Source organism: Pogona vitticeps, chromosome 1, assembly GCF_051106095.1.
Source record: "Pogona vitticeps strain Pit_001003342236 chromosome 1, PviZW2.1, whole genome shotgun sequence".
In the NCBI taxonomy this organism is placed as follows: Eukaryota; Metazoa; Chordata; class Lepidosauria; order Squamata; family Agamidae; genus Pogona; species Pogona vitticeps.
Window position 1 is genome coordinate 95,130,365 of NC_135783.1, and position 20,297 is coordinate 95,150,661.

General features: G+C 38.4%; 1 protein-coding gene across 3 annotated transcripts in view; it reads left to right on the forward strand.

The window, feature by feature from the left end:
- Positions 1 to 20,297, forward strand: part of CDK19 (cyclin dependent kinase 19) — a 134,349-nt gene that overhangs the window by 8,849 nt on the left and 105,203 nt on the right. Inside the window, exon 1 of one of the 3 annotated variants that reach the window (XM_078385056.1) lies at positions 57 to 221. The exons of the other annotated variants lie outside the window; for them this stretch is intronic. The gene's annotated coding sequence lies outside the window, so the exon portion shown is untranslated. Of the gene's footprint in view, positions 1 to 56; positions 222 to 20,297 lie in introns of those variants that run through there. 3 annotated transcript variants of the gene reach the window in all.

Consider the following 20,297-nt stretch of genomic DNA (forward strand, 5'->3'; position numbering starts at 1 on the left):
CTAAAATGCCATAGAAACCTTGCAGTTATGTGTATTTATAGGTTGCCAATCACCATGGTACCAAGGCACTGCTGTAGCTAAAATCTGTGCTAAGGATTCTTCTAAATTGTTTCAATATCCTCCTTAATTTATTTATTTTTTTCCAAATGGACTGTATTCAGACTGGGAGAAGACATTCCATGTAACCTGCTTCTTAGAAGGATGAATATATTTAGTACTTGGTAGGTTGTCATAATTTTTTTCCTGTCTGTTGTCCCCATTATATTTCAGAGAGTGGGTAAATAGCATGAATCAAATAATTTTATATTTCACTTTAACAATTGTAAATAATTCTATATGGTTTTTGGGGTGCTTAGAAAACCAGATTTTTCCTCTAATGAGTTATGGCATAGTCGCTGGTGTTTCTGTTTGATTTTCCCAGTTTCTTAAGTGAATCTTATACCTTATTTATAGGAAAAATTGGCCCAGCTGGAAGGACTTACTTAAGTAAGCTTACCATATCCATGAAGTGGCATTTAAGTGTGCATGTGTTGACCCATTTGTAACACCATGCCAATCACCATTCAATTGACAAGTTTGTTGTTGACCTCATAATATTTAATGGGAATGGACAAGAACATGTGGTGAGCAAAGTGTAACAAGATACATGGTGATCTTGCCCAGGTAAGTTTCCTGTGTGAGCCATGTCCTGTGTAAATCATTGAAAGAAAAGAGTAACGACATCATTTTTGTATTGCTTAAAAGACTGTGTTGGAGTTTAATGCCTGAAAAGCCTGGTCAGAGGAGTGGGCTATCTGTCATGCTTGTGACTCAGAAATGTTGTTGGCTGTATTGACTAAATGCTCTTTTTATTATACTAACTTCATGTGTTTGAGTTCCATTTTTCCCCATGCTTCTGAGACAGCCAGCTAAATCACATCTCCCTAGGTTGTAATGAAACAGGTTTTGAGAGGATCTTGTAGCTTCCATCTACAAACTATTTAAATACAAAAACAACTGGTACCAGTTACTAATAGGTGTCCTGCTAGAGATATGTCTGTTAGATGTGAAAATGGAAAACCTCTAATAGCTCAAACGTACAGGCTCCTATCGCATGTCAGAAATATCTTTGACTAATGCCTGCTAATCTATGTAACCTTCTGGTTGCCTCATCTCCAGAGCCCATCCACATCTATCAACAGTTTCTCTTCAGGTCTTTCTCTCATCTCTCCCTGCTTTCATCTCATATTTTTCTGCTTCTTTCTGATAGAGAAATAACTGCTATTTTTGTTTCTTTGCTAACTGGAAGTACAAACACAGCCAGTAAGTCTTTCTTGCTTTTCCAGTTTATTTTCCCACTACTGTCTATGTCATGTGACAGATTATGTGCAAAGATCTCAATACAAATCTTTCTGAATGCTGAGAAAAGCACAGAAGTATTTCTGTAATGGCATATTTTCAGTAAATTCTGTTGCAGTAATGGTTGTCTTCATGTACAGCCCAGCTTATACTGTGAGGTTTCTTCCTACTCATTGTAGTGGTTGTACGTTTTTCTCTCTCATGTTTCATGCAGTGTGATCTTGTGCATTCATTACTCTGAAGTGTTTAGTAGGATGTGCATGGGATTACACTCTGAAATTGTTTTGTAACTGAGAGTGTGTTGCTTCACAAAGATGTATACATTTTTACCTTACTTGTTAGGGTTTGTGGACTGAAGCAGAAATAGTGTCTTATGCCTCTGTTTTCATCATGGGCGAAATGAACGAATAGCTGATCTTAAAAAGGCTTTTGTTTCAATAGTGCTGATCAGAAGTCTGAATCAGCTCTAGCTACAGTAGATGTTTTCATGATGAATTTGCAAGCTTATGCAATACCTTTAAAAAACTAAGAACAGAAAATGGGGCAGAGAAAAGAGTTTCAATGTTTTTTGTCATAGTGATGAAGAATTCATATGAAAATGTTCAAAAAATATTTTTGCCAGTTGGTACAAAGTGGATAATTTTTAATATGATACATATTTTATTTACCAACTTCTAAAAACTAAAAGTTGTTAATAGGTCACCTGTACACACATGCACTGAACCATGATGCACAAACATATTCTTCACTGTGCTAGATCACATTAGGAGATTTGGCTCAAGGACACTCACTATATTTCAACATGAAGCATATATATTGCCACCTGTCTTGAGAATCCCACAACAGTCGGGAAGCACCATAGATTCTTAGCTTAACTATAAGGATAAAGCACTGAAATTAAAGCCATCAGTTCCTGACACACACCTCTCAAGGTTCAGGCTTTGACACTCAGAATGTATCTGGCTCTAGATTGCAGTCGTACACATGATATGAAAGTTTCTTCAGGATCCTAGACACTTTCCTAATCTCCTGGTACAATTTGGCACCATGTTTGGAAGGGATATTGCCTAAATGTAACCTTTGTTAATTGGTTATGATGAGGGTATGTCTTAATATACAAGATAGCCAAGTTGTTGAAGGGGAACTCAGCAGCCACTGAAATGCCTAGTGTGAAGAAGCTAACAGTTACAGAATGGATTTTTCAGTACCAACATCCCGTTGGGACTTATACCTGTGAGCTGGTGATCCTAATCGCAAGTAGATTCAGCTGCTGCCGAGAGCCTGTCTTCAGCCATGGTTCGGCCCCATTGGTTCAGTGGTGAGTTTGGGGGCTATAAAGAGAGTTGCTGCTATGATATGGTGAAGTTCCTGCGGGTGGGGTCACCACTAGCAAGGTCACTACAGTACTTGTAGAGTTTCCTAGAGAGTCCTGGGGGCTGGGGTTGCTGTTGTAAAAATGTTGATTCATACTGTTAAGTCTGCTAAACTGAAGAAGGCTTGTGGGGGTAGGGCAGAAGATGACCGGAAATGGCTTTTTGTATTTTTAAAGGAATGTCAGATCCATTCTGAACTCAGCATGCAGTCAAAGACTCCCATTCTTTCATTCCAAGTGTACATTCACCCTGAGCCACCATCTTATACCTAATTTTAATTGGTAGGTGTTGGGGTTCCAGTCAAAACAAAGCCTGAAGTCTTCTAGCTTTTATTATCCATTGTTCAGTGTTAAATAATAAAAACTCCTAATGGCTGGCATTTTGTGATCAAATTTAGGTTTATTACTCTAGGAAGTCATATATAGTGTATGTGTTGTCTTTTGATTATGTGCATTTATTCAATCCTTTTGTCTTTTTTTTGAATACTCAAAGCAGAAGTACTACTTTATTAAAATTCAGAAGCACATATTTTCACTAGATATGCAGTTGCTGTCCTTGTGATCACATTAACCCCTTTTAAACTTGAATTCAAGTCTTTCTCATATGTTATTTATTTAGTCACAGAAACGAAAAAATCTCCCTCAGGAGAAAGCTTAAAAAATATATGTGAATAACATTGTATCTCACTGGTGCAGATCTTCCCTGCTGCTTGCATCCTGGTCACACTGTAGTTTGTCTATTTTTCTTGTATGAGACAGTTTGAGATAGTCAGAAGCAATCAGACCCTTTCAGTTTCTGTACAATCTGAGGCTAGAAACAACATGAAATTGAGTAAGTAAAATATCTTACTTATTTTTTTTACCACACCAGCATCTGCAAATTATATAAGTTATACAGAAAGATCTCTTGATGTTAATTGTGAAAATATTTTAGATCTCTGTAAAGTATATATGCTTTTTCTTGGAAATGCAAGTAGAAATTACTGTATAGTTTTTGAGAGGGAAGAATGTGTAGAGCCTTCGGAGTAGTCCTGTTCAAGACCCATTGACTAAGGAGCTGTAAGAGTCGGTGTGAACTCTGATATACTGATGGAATGCAAAAAATGCCACCATATCTATTACAGACATGGCACATTAAATAGACACAAATGTGACATCAAAAATGGCAACATTGAGACAATGTGCCAGTGGAAACAATGGAACACTTCAGTCTCCGGAGTCACTCAAGGTTCTAGAACAAATCAGCTTCCAAGAGAGATTCCCGCGGAAAACAAACAAGCAAGAATTCATTAAGAAGTTTGATTCTATCTCCTGTGGCCTGGATCTGAACAAATGTTTTTCATCTTTCTGCATTTGTTCATTAGCTAATCTGTTCAGAGATGTCTATCACTATATCTTGGGGGACTGTAAAGGGATAGATGGCGAGGGAGCTGGATGGGCTCAGCCAGTGCCCCTTTTTTCTCTCTGCTCACTCCAGTTCCTTCAGAATGCAAGGGGAATGGTCGGTTGTGCCATGACATCCAGTTTGGGGGAAAAGAAAAAAATGGCAGAGTTGGAGGGGCCCTGCTAGAATGACTTATTGGAGAAAATGAAAAAGATGGATTGTTTGTCTGGAGAGGTTGACCTGTGGAACAGCAGCAACACTTGTGGCTATCTTTGGTGAATGGTCCCTCCTGATTTCCATTCTATAACACTTGAGCTGATCTGATTGTTTAAATCCCTCCATTGTAAAGGTTGTTTTTTCTTAGTGTCTTGTTCCTGTTGAGGACATGTTGTTTTATCTCATAGCTGCTTTGGTTGCTCAGAGTCTTTGGTGAGGGACTTTGAAAAGCCTTAAGAAAGTGCAAGTAGAGTGTAGCTACCAAATCACCCCTCTTCACATACTTGTTAACTTCTGAAGCACTCTTTGGAATGCTTAGTGAAACAGAAGTTTATGAAATCTGCTCTGATTCTTTAGCAAGATGTATTCTTCCATATGTCTGATCATTGCATTTTTAATAATGCATCTTTCCTACATTTTACCACAGCAGATGCAGTATCCTGGATCCCCCTTTGGCAACTTTTCATTTCCCAATCTTATGATATGTAAGCTGATCTTAAGGGAATTTTATATATTTCAGTTGCAGTTTCTCATTGAGAGCCAGTGTGAGGTGTTCAAATGGATGAATTGGACTCAGAAGACCTTTGTTCAGAGCCCTGCTTAGCTAGGGAAACTCATAAGGGATGCTAGTAATGGTAAACCAATCATTGAGCATCTTGCCTATCTTGAGAATCCTTTGAAGGTCTCCATTATGTCAGAAAGAACTTGATGTCACAGGATAACAACAATTTCCCATTTGATTTATTCAAGAAAAAAATGGCAATTTTTTGTCTTGTCAGTAAGATTTTAAGATCATATTTTCACGCACTATTTGTTTTAGCCCTGCAGATGCTTACTTCTGAAAATATAGTTCAGATACATGTATCATTTCCTGTATATCTAGCCGGCCTTTGCCTTTGTATCCGGGCAGGTGGGCGGGAGCGCATGTGTTCCTTCAGCCCTCGAAAATGTGGAAAATATATGATATGGCCCTCACAGTGAAAAGTTTGGAGACCCCTGCTGTATATGGTACCAATGCTAAGAAATGTTTTCAGTCACAACTCTCATAAATCCCAGTCAGCATGACTGAGATGCAGGATCATAGGTACTGCAGCCCAAAACTTCTAGAGGGCAGTGATACCATGGAGGGCGGCTACTATCAGTGTGTGTTACATCACTGGACTTCTCCCTTTGGGTTCTTGTTGAAAGAGTTCTTTTTCTTCTCCCAGAAAGTTTTTTTTTCTTTTTCCTCTCTCACTCCTGTAAGTATCTGGCTGGGTGGATGCTATGTTGTGTGGTTTCTCCTTCCTTCTTAGTGTATTCTGTTCAAAAACTGGGCAGCACAATGGGGTGCGAGGGGATCTGAATAGCAGAGTCCTTACTGGCTGAGTCACTGGAGCTCATGAATTGAGGCGTTGTGGTGTGTGTTGGCACATAAGCTGGTAGATGTGCAGTTATTACAGTTTGTGGGTGTTGTTGATTACTGAGCAGTGGCAAAGTTTTCTGGGATGTTGAGGAAGTGTGTGCTCTTAAAAGCATTTTGGGGGGTTTTCTGATTGTGTTTTCCCATTCCTAGTATAAGCACATACTAAATACACCAGCTGTTTCACTAGAAAGGCCACTATATATCCCTTTGTTGCACTTAGCATATTGCAAGTACTGGACTGCTTTATTATAAAGCATTATAACAACATTCTGTGATTTTGTGCCATTAAGAAGTTATAAATCCCATCTTTGTTTTTGCCGCTGTTGAAGTGGCCCATCGCTTATGAAGTAAAACTGGTTAGTCTTTATGGGTGCCAAAGGATTCTTTGCTTTTTTTTAAAACTAAAACCAACATCTCTACCTTCGTGGAAGTTTCCCTCATGGAATTGTGGTCCTTTACATCTGTTAGGAACAGTATCATTCATTCTGCCTTCCTCTGAGTCTAATCCAGTTTTCTTTGTGATATACTCATCATACAGATTGAACAGATCATATAAACCCTTCTCTGACACCTTTGCCTTTGGGAAGCCTTTCTGTTCCTCCATATTCTGGCTTAACAGTAGCTTCTTGTTCACAATATAAGTTATGCACAATCCAGTGTTGAGGCACACTAATTTTGCTTAAAACAGTGGTTCCTAACCTTTTTCAAGTTATAATAGCCAGGTAAACTGTGACCCCACCACTACTACATTTACATAAAAAGGCATTTTTAATAGCATAAAGTCATCCCTTCTCAGCCTCATCGAATTTAGATGGCAAGGAGAGAGAGATTTTAGTATCATCTGCATATTGGTGACACCATATCCCAAAATACCAGACAACCTTTCCTAGTTTCATGTAAATGTTAGTAAAATAGGAGGCAAAACAGAATCCTGAGGGACTGTGCAGGTTGTTTAACAGGATTCTCCTTGCACTACCTTTTGAGTACAGTAGTATCTCCTTGCACTACTTTCTCACTTCCAGGAAGGACCTGAGCCACTGTAAAACAGTGCCTCCAAGTCATCCCATCTCAAAGAGATGGGGCAGAAGAATACCGTGGTCAATGGTATCAAAAAGCTGTGAGAGGTCCAGCAGAACTAACAGGGTCACACTCCCCCTTTCCAGTTCCTGGCATAGGTTATCCACCAAGGTGACCAAAGCGGTCTCTGTCCCAAGGCCTTTTGATAAGCCTTTTCTGTACATGTGCAATAGAATTTCTATCTTTTACTTCCAGTGTGTTCATTGATTCTGTTGAGCTTTGTATATTTACTTTTGATGTAACAGAATATTCAACAGAAAGTTGGGTGCTGCCTTCTGGTATCATAGTATGTGTTTGTGTGCAGGCATAAAAAGCAGGGTGGATTTCATTCAAATCAAATTGATTTAAATTTAACTAACAAGGCTGAGTCATCATGAGTTATCCGATAACATTGGCAGGAGTGATTAGCCTTTGTAGTATTGAAGAGGTTTTACAGTCATGGCCAAAAATATTGGCACCCTTGCAATTCTGTCAGAAAATGCAACCCTTCTCTCAGAAAATTGTTGCAGTTGCAAATGTTTTGGTACTCACATGTTCATTTCTTTGGTTTGCATTGGAACAACACACACAAAAAAGAAGAAAACTCTAATCTGATACTATCCCACACAGAAATCCAAAAATGCACTGGCCAAATTTAGATCAAAAATTTGGATCAAAAATGTGTTTTGGCAGCCTCCCGAAGCAGCATTTCACCTGTATCCCACACATCCAAAAATAAACAAACAAAAGAGAAGACAGGTATAGATATCCAGCTACTTTGTCTTCCAATTTCAGTGTTTTGCTTTTCCATGGGTTGTGTAATCCACAGGGTGTCTTGGAATGTCTGGAACATCCCTTCCCTCTCTCAGACTGAATGCAGTCTGGCTCACAGGCCCAGAGGAGACCCCAAACCTCAGCCACATCTCCCTTCAGAGTACAGTACCTGCATTTCCCAAGGGCATTTCATGGGTAATGGAACTGCTGTGAGCCCAGGCCTATTTTCTAGCCCCTGGAGTTATGGATCCTTGCAATTGTATAGTTCCTTTCAAAAGGAAAGTGCCACTGAGCATATGCAGACTGATCTGCATTTTTATGATAATGCTTCACCTAAGACAAGTGAGGAAGCATTCATATAACAAAAGTAATGCCATCTGTAAGTTTTCAGAGGCAGTTTATTCCTATGGTTCATTTTTAAGAAGACTTCCTCTTCAAAAGGGACTGTAAATATTCTCAGAAGACCTTCATTCTAGATGCTGGGTGCTGTGTCTTTGCTTTCTGTAAATGAGAGGCAGCAGCCCTTCACAGATCTCAAGGATCTATGAATCAGAGCTATTGCACAGTTGACTGTAGTTATTGTGAAAAACATCTAACCTGTGTGATGTTGTAGTGTCTGTAAGGCTTCTGGGAGGAACTGGACTTTGGAATAATTTTCACATAAGTAGCATGGTTCAATTTCTTTTCTTTCTTTCCTTGTTTCTCTCTCTCTCTCTTTCTTTCTTTATTTCTTGTTCCAATACAATGAGGCTTCTGGTACATGACTGCTGGTTCACAATATTTGGCAGTTCAACTGACTAGGTGTTTTGACTTGTTAGGTTGCAAGTGTGTACAGAAGAAAGCTGTATAGAAAAAATATGATGGGTTATTTATACATATTATGCATAATATTAAGCCTGCAAGTGAGACCATAAAGCTTTTCAGATTTCTTAGTTTTTTTTACAGTTTATTAGCAAATAATTCTTACTCAAAACCTGGAACTGTAGGAATGTATTACTTTGTATAGTAATCTCTATCTTGTTTCTGGTTTTTGAATCTGAGCTTTTTAAGATTCTTAAATAACTTGACTAAAAAAATAGCAAGTAACTATCTGTACAGTGGGTATCCAATCTTAACTATTACTACTACTACTGTGGTGCTTCTTTGGTCACAACCACTAAATCTGTTACAGTTCCAGTTATTAATAATTATGTGTCATCATGTTCTGACATGTAGCTCAACATTTGGGGCAGTCGCAAAGAATGACTGTTGACTGGCTTACAAGTATTTGAATCAGCCAATTTTAGGGTTGGGGACAGTTGCACATGACATTTCCTTGAGTATCTGTGAAATAAGCTAGCCTGTTTGCTCCCTGACTTCAGTTTTCTGAATAAGTAGGTTTAAATTTGATTTTTCATTTTTCTGTGAGCTGAAGCCCATGTTGTATGCTACCCGCTTTATTTCTTTTGGGATTTATATATACTGTATAGTACATCTTCAATACAATGATAGTTATTTAACTATTTACCTTTTATCTTTTGTGAAGTTGAACTTCATGCTCAGATATATGAAGAATGTTAAAATTGTCTTCTGAACTGAAGTCCAAATTTTTTGGATCACAAAATAAATGCTGATATTTGCTGTTTTGTGTTACGTTCGGTATTTTTATTGAATACCAAATGAACCAAATTTGGTCAGTGGGGAAGGCTAAGGTAATTGTCTTGCCAACAAGAATAGAACTGGCTTCAGAGGTGACATTGTCAGTAGGAAACTATTTTAGGATTGTGATACACAGCAAGTGGCGTTGGAACCTTACTGTGAGGGTGACGCACAGCCTCTGAAATCTTAGGGCAGGGTATGAACAGAGGTTGTTCAAGGCAAGCTTTCTTCTCCAAAGCAGGAGGACCCTTTACAAACTAATCTCTTTTCAGTACTTGTTGGCTCCCTTGATCCAGACTGCAGTGTGCCACAAATAGAGTGCAGCTGAATGTGAAGACCCATATCCATTTGCAGACAAGCAGATGGCTCAGCTTGACTCAGGTGGTTAAGACAAGAAAAGACAAAATCTGCTGTGGACTTTATTATTCTCTGACTTCTTATAACAAGTTGGATTTTTGCTGTTAGTAAAATGTATCCCAGTGAATTAAGGGAGTATATAATCTAAGCAGAGAGTATATAATCTACAGACTTTCACTGCAACAGTTGCAAAGCACTAACCTTCTCTATTGCACTCATTTTGCACTTATTTCACACACTAGCAAGTTTATGCTCAAAATCCTCCAAGGCAGGCTTCAACAGTATGTGGACCGAGAACTCCCAGAAGTACAAGCTGGATTTTGAAGGGGCAGAGGAACTAGAGACCAAATTGCTAACATATGCTGGATTATGGAGAAAGCCAGAGAGTTCCAGAAAAACATCTACTTCTGCTTCATTGACTATGCAAAAGCCTTTGACTATGTGGACCATAGCAGACTATGACTACTTCTTAAAGAAATGGGAGTGCCTGAACACCTTATCTATCTCCTGAGAAATCTATACATGGGACAGGAAGCAACAGTTGGAACTGGATATGGAACAACTGATTGGTTCAACATTGGGAAAGGAGTACGACAAGGCTGTATATTGTCTCCCTGCTTATTTAACTTATATGCAGAATACGTCATGCGAAAGGCTGGACTGGATGAATCCCAAGCCAGAATCAAGATTGCTGGAAGAAATATCAACAGCCTCAGATGTACAGATGATACCACTCTGATGGCAGAAGGTGGGGAGGAATTAAAAGAACCTCTTAATGAGGGTGAAAGAGGAGAGTGCAAAAATGGTCTGAAGCTCAACATCAAAAAAACTAAGATCATTGCAACTGTTTTTGAAAAATCATCCAGGAGTGTCACCTTCCACTCTTACTGCTGCCCAGTAACAGCCCTTCTAGAATTACAGTGGTGCCTCGCACAACGATGTTAATTGGTTCAAAAAAAAAAAACGTTCTGTGAAAACATCGTTCTGTGAAACACCATTTCCCATAGAGATGCATTGAAAACCGGATAATCCAATTGGAACGGATTGCCGTCCTAAACGAAAATCCCCATAGGAAACATCGTTGTGTGAAACAATGTATCCACCATTCAAATGCATTGAATTAACGAAAATTAACGAAGACTCAGAACAAAGCCAGATTAAGTTTGCAAAGGTTTCACAAGCTGCACTGACAAGTCCAAGCATTTAAAACAGTTTCTGAGTCTTCGTTAATTTTTGGTAAAAAAATTTCTGCCCATTGAAATGCATAGACCCCCCCAACCAAGAAGCAGCATGGCAGCAGTTAAAAAATTTTTAATATCAGATTTGAACTTGGGCATCCAAATCCCAGAGGCAGGCATGGCCACAAGAGAACAGCAACCATTTCCTTGCAGAATTCCACACACACAAAGCATAACCCCCCCCCCCAACCAAGAAGCAGCATGCAGGGAAAAAAAATTAAAATCAGGTTTGAACTTGGGCATCCAAATCCGAGAGGCAGGCATGGCCACAAGAGAACAGCAACCATTTCCTTGCAGAATTCCACACACACAAAGCATAACCCCCCCCCCAACCAAGAAGCAGCATGCAGGAAAAAAAATTAAAATCAAGTTTGAACTTGGGCATTCAAATCCTACACATATCCACAGAAACCCCCAGCCAAAAAACCCCCTGCAATTTCCCCAATGAAAAAAAAACCCATAACCAAAGCCAGACAGACCCAAATTCCCCCTTGCAAAAATCATCAGAGTTTTGCAATACAGTACAGTACAGATACACTGTAAAACCCACCACCCACCCAGGAGAAGAAATGCAAGCTTACCTTTGAAAATTCTCCAGCACAGAAAGCACCCACAAGACAGAGCAAAGAGGCAAAGCCAACCTTTGAACTGCATGTGGGAAAGTAAACCCAGGATGCATGGGGAAAGTTTTTTATCCCTTCCCTGAACAGGCGCAATGCATCCTGGGTACAGGCAGTTAGAAGAACAAATTAGCATTGCCAAACAGCCACCTTTCCTGCTCTTTTTTGAAAACATCGTTAAGTGAAACAGGGGACCCAAAATGCAATCGTTCTGTGAAGCATTGTCCCAAAATCGTTGTGCGAAAATTCCCCATAGGAAACATCGTTGTGTGAGGTGGCAAATTTTTCAGAAAAAGCCATCGTTGTGTGAATTTATCGTTGTGTGAGGCACTCGTTGTGCGAGGCACCACTGTACTGTGCCTCCATCACCATGAAACGTATGTTGATGCAACTGTTAACTCCTAAAAAGGATGGATACATTTTAGTTTGCTATCTCAGCTTTGATCATTCCACTTTGGTTGACCGTGCTACAAATCTAGCCTTGAAATGGAATCTAGCCTTCTGATCATAGTGCTCTCAATCCCCTTCACCACAATAAGGTGAGGTAGCCATTCTTGATCCACTTGTCACTGGGAAAAATCCAAGATTGACAAGGTTCAGAACATGCATTGCTAGTATTTGTTAACATTTTTTTTCTTTCCAGCAGCGTAAGACTAAACATCTGTTGAAAGAGGGAAATCTGCTCTAGTGCAATTCTAAAACAGTAGCTGACATCCAGTAGTAAGTTGCAGTTTGAGTAGGCTCATAGAATCAGTGGAACTGATTCTGAGGAGTTGGCTTACCAAATCTCCAATGATTCAGTGGGCCTACTCTAGTTACAACTTACTACTGGATTTCAGCAACCATCTTAACAGTTCTCAGAAATATTTCTCACTACCTATACCCATCATATGTTTGGCAGTGAACTCTAATGATCTCAGTAATGCTGACTTCTGCATAAAAACATATAGATTTAATTTGTAAAACGATTTGAGTAGTTGTTAAACTTTAGCTTCGTATTAGAAATTGAAGCAATGTACAGTATATATATAGAAGTTGCTATCCTGAAGTAAGAACCCCTTCAAAGAAACAGAAATGAACATACAGACTTCTTTATGCTATCTATAAATTGCACATATGGGTTCTTTGCATGTGCAGAACAGTTTCCCAGCCTTTGTAGAGTCACGACCCCCAAGTAATCGTGATCATGCCTGCCCCTTTGTATTAAAAAAAGCATTTTAATGGGATAAAGAAAACACACTAAATTAATTTTTTCTGAATATAATTCTAATCAAATATATTAATATGATAATACATAAACATAGGGGGCTATAAATCTGCCTCTACCAGATAACATTTGAAAAGGCGGGAAAATCAATGCACTTTGAGTTTAATTTACTATTTTGGTGTTGGAAACAGCCCTTCCTTCATGTCTCCTCTTTGAGTCCAAAGGGATGATGTCAGTCCTTCAAAGGTGGATGCAGAGGAGCAGAGAGAAATGAGCAAGAGTGGCTGTTTCAGAGTGTGTAGGAGTGATGCACATACATAGAAGGAAAACCCATTGAAAGGGGTACAGAAATAATTAACTCTAGGTTGCCTGCAATTCCAGTTCTGGTTAAAGTTATCTATCTGTGGGCCAAGAGAATTGAAATAAAACAGTAAAGTAATTAATAAAATAAATATAAAAATAATTGCAACTTAAAATAACTGCAGCAACCCCTCAGAAAACATTTCAGGACTCCCTTGGGGATTGCAACCTCCCAGGTAGAGAACCTGTGCTTTACCTGACTCTCCTCATTCTATGTGAGCATTCTCAGTCATTCTTTAACTGTTTTCCTGTGTTCCTTTTGCACCTCTGTGCAAGAAGCAACTGAAACTAGTGCTGTCAGTTTATCTTAAATAGCTTACCTTCCCTCACCTTGTAAGTTACCCTCCTTTTCATCATTGTTTCCTTTATTGTCTCCAGTTAAAAAGGAAAAAAAAGCTATCAGTTAAATCAGCTATCATCTGTTACACTTTAGCTTTGCAGCCTCTGTAGCCTTGTTCAAAAATGTGAGTTTCTGAAGGGAAAATCCTTCTTAATTCAGATGCTTTTAAGTATCTCAAAGATGACTCAGGTTGCCCTTTGTAACAGACAGTTCTGTTTAAAACTTTACTTGTGGGAGAAATCAATACAGGCTTTTCATTTAAAAAAACCCCCAGTATCAACATCTTCAATGATCTCCATTTGCAAAACACTTCCAAAACAGTCAATTACAACTGCTTTGCATGCACTTACTGATTTACCAACATGGGAACAGACAAATCCTCCCATTTCTGTAAAGGAATCCTCAGTCTGCCTACAGATTCCTCAGTACAGTACTGTATTTTGGTTTCAACAGTTCCAAAACTGCCAAAAGCAAAAAAAAAAGATAAATGTATCCAATGATCATCCAATCACTATGAGCAAAAAAAGTGATAGTTCACTCTGCTGCAAGGTTCCCTCCAAGCTGCGCGCACACGCATGACCCCACCCCACCCGTGTCCGTGCAGTGTTCCTCCTCCTCCGTGCACCCACAGCAATCGTTTCCAGCCCCTTTGGTTGTGGTTGCAATGGAACCTCATGCAGGGGACAGAACCCCGCCCAACAGGGCTGAAAATTAGAGGGAACATTGGCCTGTTGCCTCACAAAAAGATACTACTATTCAGCTCAGAGTGTAACTCAAAAGGATATAGGAGAAGGCTTCTTTTCCATAAGGAGAACTTCAGGGCTCCTCTTTCCATAGCACTTTGAGATCTCTCCAGCAATTACTGTAGATCTTCTGGAAATGGAAGGGTACCAAAGTCCGAATGACAGAGCTGAGACTCACGAATACTGTTGCCTCATAAAAAGCATAGGTGGCACCAAGATTTGTCAAGATGAAGGTCAGAATCAAGGTTGCCAAGACATTGACATCAGTCCAGGTCCTCGTCTCAAGGTTCAAGATACCAAAGAGACAATTTTGCGTTCTTATCAGTCCCATGTCCCTCCATATCTTTACACTATCTGCGCCTAGCAGTCTCCAGTCTATTTGAGCAGGAAAAGACTGTAACACTTAACACTGTGAGAAATATAACCTTATGCCTCTTTCTTTGATCATACTCTGTCCCCAGGACAGTCCAGATTTCAGATTCCAAGACATGAATGATGTGCTTGCTACTAGGAAGCCTGATAGTGACACTTTGTACGTTGTTGTTCTGAGGCATTTATTTCAAGGCCAGCAGTACGTATCACCATCCCCTGCAGAGATATGTTACTAATACCCTCCATGTCAGCAGCTGCAGTCGGCAATATTGAGTCCATCAGCACCACTATCTTTGTCATGTTCCTGTCTAATATCATCACTTCCACGGTACTATCAGTTCCAATCCCCACTCATACGGTATCTTTAGTATCGACAGTCTTACTTAGACCTCTCAGAACCTTTCCACTGTAATTAGTTCTAGCTCCACCTTTGGAACTGTCTCAAGCAGCTTTAACTGCCTCAAAAGTACACAAGAAACAATACACCAGACTCAGGAATAAGAATATACAATACTGTATTTGATTCAGAAGGTCAGCAACCTGTTGCCAAACCCTTTTGTGTCTTCACCAGATGCACAGGTTCGTGACTATACATTCTTGTCACCTTCAGAAGATACATGCTCCTATTCAGACTGAATTCTGAATCATCCTGGTGAGTGGATCTGTCAAAGCTTCATTCTGCAGCCTCTGAATCCTTCAGCAACAAGTGGTGAAAGTATATAGTAAAACCCAGAAAAGAGCATTCAAAGGTGCCAGTGTCTCAAAGATTCAAAATGTACATCATATTTGCTCTCATTGTCTTATATATATATAGTACATCAAATGTGTGTGCAAGAGGGCTGGGCAAAGTGTGGCCTTCATATTGCAATGCCCTACTCAAGATTATTTTAAGATGCATAATTATTAATTTATATTTTGCTTGTGTAACTTCCAGATTCTCTATAACTTTCCTTGTGCTATTTCTGGACACTAGTCTGCAACAAATAATAAAAACATTTCCTGCGCCAAAGCATATTTTTACTTCCAGTGCTGTCCTCTGAAGATGCTGGCCACAGAGACTGGCGAAACATTAGGAAGAACAACCTTCAGAACACGGCCAAAGAGCCCGAAAAACCCACAACAACCATATTTTTACTGCTACCTGGAGTTCACAGGATAATCTAGTTCATCCTTCCTGTTATTTTTCATTATTTTTAGTTTTGTTGTAGTACTCTTGCCTCCTATTTCAAGTTCTGTAATGACAGTGTTGAATAAGTTGTTCCAAGACTGAACTTCATGGAAACAGTACTGTGATTCCTGGAAGTGTCCTTGAGAGATTATCAGATATTATAAGGGTAATAATATTCCAAGAAATGCTGTATCAACTGAATAAGTAAAATCCAGGTGGTGGTACCTGAAAGTCTTAAGAATGATGAATTTGCTAGTTCTGTTTGCAGTTATTTTTGCATCTAAAGTAAGTACTGTATTGTTGAAACCAGCTATTCTGAATGGACCCCTCTAATTCATGCAGTAATGGAAATGCTTGCTACTGTTAGAAATAAAATTTTTCTTGTGTTGATTCTTAAGGAGACTAACACATTGGAGGTTTGGAAGCTTAGACACTAATACTATAAAGATACAATCCAGTTAACTGAAAGTGTGATGCTTTTTTTCAAAGACCTTCCAAATTTCAAAATATAAAATTTGGTTTGGTGAAGAAGATGCCTTTTTATGTGCCAAATGTTGAGCCACACATTCTGTTATTAAAAATAGTGTACCTTTTCTCTTTTGTTTGGGGGGATTCAGGTTGTTGAGGGGGTTCTTTTTATTCATTTTTGCATGAAGCCTCAGTCCCATATGGATTTATATGTGACTGAGCTAGAATCTGTTCAACTGAGCTATCTCGAAAAACATATTAATGCATAAAACTTTGGCATTTTGCATTGGTACCTAAGTCAATAGTTTTATAGTTTTCTAGTGTTGTATAGGTTCTTGTTACTCATCTTTAATGTGTACGTGCATGGTTGTAGGTGGTGCAGTTAGTCTTAATTAAGAATTTCTTTGCCTGCAGCTTATTGGCTGCGTAAGTGCATAGTTTGGCCCTTACCAAAGCTGATTTAAGAGATGAGAAATATGAAACCAGCATTTGTTTTGACAGATTTGCGGGTCTTCCTTCAACTAGTGAACCATAACGTTTGACTCTGACTGCCGTATATGGTGTGAACTCAGCACCTCCTTCCAGGTCTTCGCTGATCAAAACTAATGGAAAACATTTAGTATATGAGATATTTATTTTGGTTGTTGTGGTTTTTCTGGGCTGTTTGGTCATGTTCTTAAGGTTTTTTTTCCTAACATTTCGCCAGTCTCTGTGGCTGGCAGCTTCAGAGGACATGAGTTACTATAGAACTCTGTCTGTGCTCTTTTGCAGTTTGTTGGATAGTTAAGTATTTATAGCTGTGGCACAGACAGAGTTCTAACTCTTATCCTCTGAAGATGCCGGCCACAGAGACTGGCGAAATGTTAGGAAGAAAAACCTTAAGAACACGGCCAAACAGCCCAGAAAAAACACAACAACCATCAGATCCTGGCTGTGAAAGCCTTCGAGAATACAGATATTTATTTTCTTTACACCAAATGTATCATGTTCAACTTAGCATGTAAGCTACATTGTTTAGTTTGCTTATGAAAGTTTAAAATGTAAGTAACAATAATAACACAATGCAAATAACAACAATGACAGTATATCTACTTAAAGATGGAACTGCCACCTGCCACCTCTAATATTCTTAAGATATTTTAATGTATTGTAGCAGAAGTATACACATGAAGTGTGCTTTTCAGATACTGTTAAATCTTATGAATAAATTGTAAGCCAGTTTGGAATAAAATATTATTGTGTCAACATTTGGAAATGAATGCAGTTTTACATGATTAAAAGAAACACTGAATGCATGTGGGGCAAAACTAAACTGCCAAGTCCTGAAACTGTTTAATAATAAAATGGTACCAAAATGCATATGTACATACTTGTGTTTGTAAGTGTTGTAAATCAGTTATCTGGTCAGATGGAATAAGAATTTAAACTGAAAGCCAAGGTTATATATGGCATTTTTTTGTGTACAAGATTCACAACAGCAGCTGTAAAGAAAATTATGTCAGAATAACAGTAGAGTAGTTATATAACTCCACTGGATCATATTTAAAATTTACAACTGTGGGACTGGAGAATTGTGTTGGCACTATAACAAGGTCTGATGGTAACGCGGCAGATGGTAACATGACAGACTAGGTTTGTAAATGATTAATTGAAATTACTAATATATTTCAGCTGCAAATGCAATTAATCTCTTATGTCTACTTATTTAAGTGAACAATGCCTGGTCAGCAATGTTGCCTGAACCAATACTTGGATTTATTAACAACAACTAGACCTGTATATGCAGTATGGTGGGGGAAAGGAAATAATCAAAAAATTTTGGAATATATTGTAGTAGCTTTAGTAAAGTTCTGTTTGTTTGTCCTTAGTGACCATATTTTGGTGAGTTTGATTAAATCTGCAAAGTTCTTTAATTTTTCCACATCCTTTGTATTTTGCTTTGCCCTTGTTGCCATTTAATGTTCAACGAATGTGTATCGTTCAAACAGATTTGGTATCCTAAAACTTAGGTGTTAAAAAAATTGACTAGTGAAAAAATGGGTTTGGAGTGGAATGAAAGCTGAAAATGATCAATGTCATAAAGTTCTTCATTTTCTGGTCTTTAAAACAGTATGTAAAACTCAGTATAGACTTGTATAAATTGATTAAATGTTTTCTTTAAATTCAGGAAATAATTCCTTCATAAGTTAGTGGAGTAGTAGCAATGAATCTGGATTTCACTTAAAAGCTAGTTACTATATTTTACCATCATTGCACAGAAGTGATACTCTTAATCTATGTCCAGTTAAGATGTGAAAATGAACCTCATTAAACTTAAAGGGGCATAATTCTGAATAAACATATAAGAGAAGCAGGCTGGGACATGTACAGAGCAGTTTTAAGAAAATGATATATTTTTGAAGCCCATCTTATTTTTCTGTGATGGAAGTGAATAACTTATCTTTGAAAATACTAGCGTAACTCAAGCTTCTTTCTCTGATCTATGTGTAAGTGGACTTAAGTTTTGCAGGATCTGTTTTCTTACTAGAATCCTGAGGTCCATCAGCCTGAAGTCAGATGCAAAAATAGTTATGAAATATTCATTCTGCCTACCCTCACTCTGGTCAGTGTTAAAAATCTGTAGTTAAAGCAAGGTGTGCTGCTTAAAGCACTCTCTGGGCGGTTTGCAATTTAATTATGCATGTTACACATTCCACCTACCTATCGAGTTGGGTACTCAGTTTATCAAGCTTGGAAAGATGGAAGGCTGAGTCAACCTTGAGCCAGCTTCCTGAGCCCAGTTGCAAACTCAGGTCATGAGCAGAGTTTTAAAATTGCAGTACTGCAATAACCACTGTGCCATGTGGCTCCTAGTCCTTATACTGATCATTCATTTTGATCTTCATGGGCATCTGAAAAAATGAAATGTTTTCATAAATTGAAAGGCATTCCTTATCTCTTCCACATCTTGTTCTGTGTTCTGTAAAAGTATCTGTTTGTTGTCAAACTTTTTATTTATTGGTCAGATGATACTCGATGAAGAGATTACAGGCAGAAGAGCTTGAGAATGTTTTGTACCAAGGTCTTGGTGTCTCTGTCAAAGTTTGATATTATGTATGCATAGAGTGTTAAAATAATAAGGGGATGTACAAAATGCAAGCCTGAAAATGTACATGTGTGCTCAGAAAATAATTTTGAACTGCAGCATGCTAAAGGTCACTGCAGGACAATCAGCCAGCTCTCCATATGAAGCCATTTGCTTTGCCAGCAGCCTTACTTAGCAAGAGTCATAACAAAATAAAGCTAATATGGCTAACAAGGAGACTGCATTCAGAGTAGAAACTTTACTAAGTCATTCACATATATGCTAGATCCCTGACTTAGCTGTCTATATATTTAGCATGCAGCTATATTAGAGGATCACAGAGAAAGCAAGGTCAGTGTAAAGTAAGATTCGCCTCGCAAGGTAAATGAATCACTATGTTATTAGATCATCATCTTAAGCTGCCAGTGGAGCATAAGGATGTAAACTTTGATAAGAAAATCCAAACATATGAGAAAAGTATAAATATACATAGTGAAACAGTTAACTGTTAAGCAGGAAGCAAAACCCAGCAACATAGATATCAGACACCAAGGAGCACTGGTAGCCCTGAGACCATCACACAACATGTAGCATGAGTCCAGCAACACAACATCTAAGGCAGGCACAAAGGCAGAACAAGCAAGGGGAAGGACGACCTAGCATCCATGAAAGAAACTGGCTATGGCTGGCTAAGCACAGTTCTGTGCAAATATGTTAAAAGGCTAGGTAATAGGTTTTATTTTTATATATTTTTGCTTTTGAAAACTTCAATAACTTTTAGAGGTGTACTCCCTGCTTTTTTATTGTGCCTTTAAGACTAAGCACTTGCATTTTAAAAATGTAATTAAAACATTCTTTTTGGTATTACTATTGTACTTGTACTCCTGATTTTGAGGCATGATTATAACATGAATTAAGCTCAGGTCTATAACTTTTGTAGCTGTGTGATTTTTTTAACCTTTCTTCTATTTTGAAACTTTTTTGAATCATGACTTAAGTACTTGTTGCAACTTGAATTTTGCTTTTATATATTTTGACTTTTTTTGTTTGCAACTTTCCATAGTTGTAAGCATTTTAAATGTTTGAACATGATTTAAGCACTTGTACCTACAGCTTTTCTTATAGCTATAAAACTGTTTTTTGTCAGATGAGGTAAATATACCTGTAACTTCCAAGT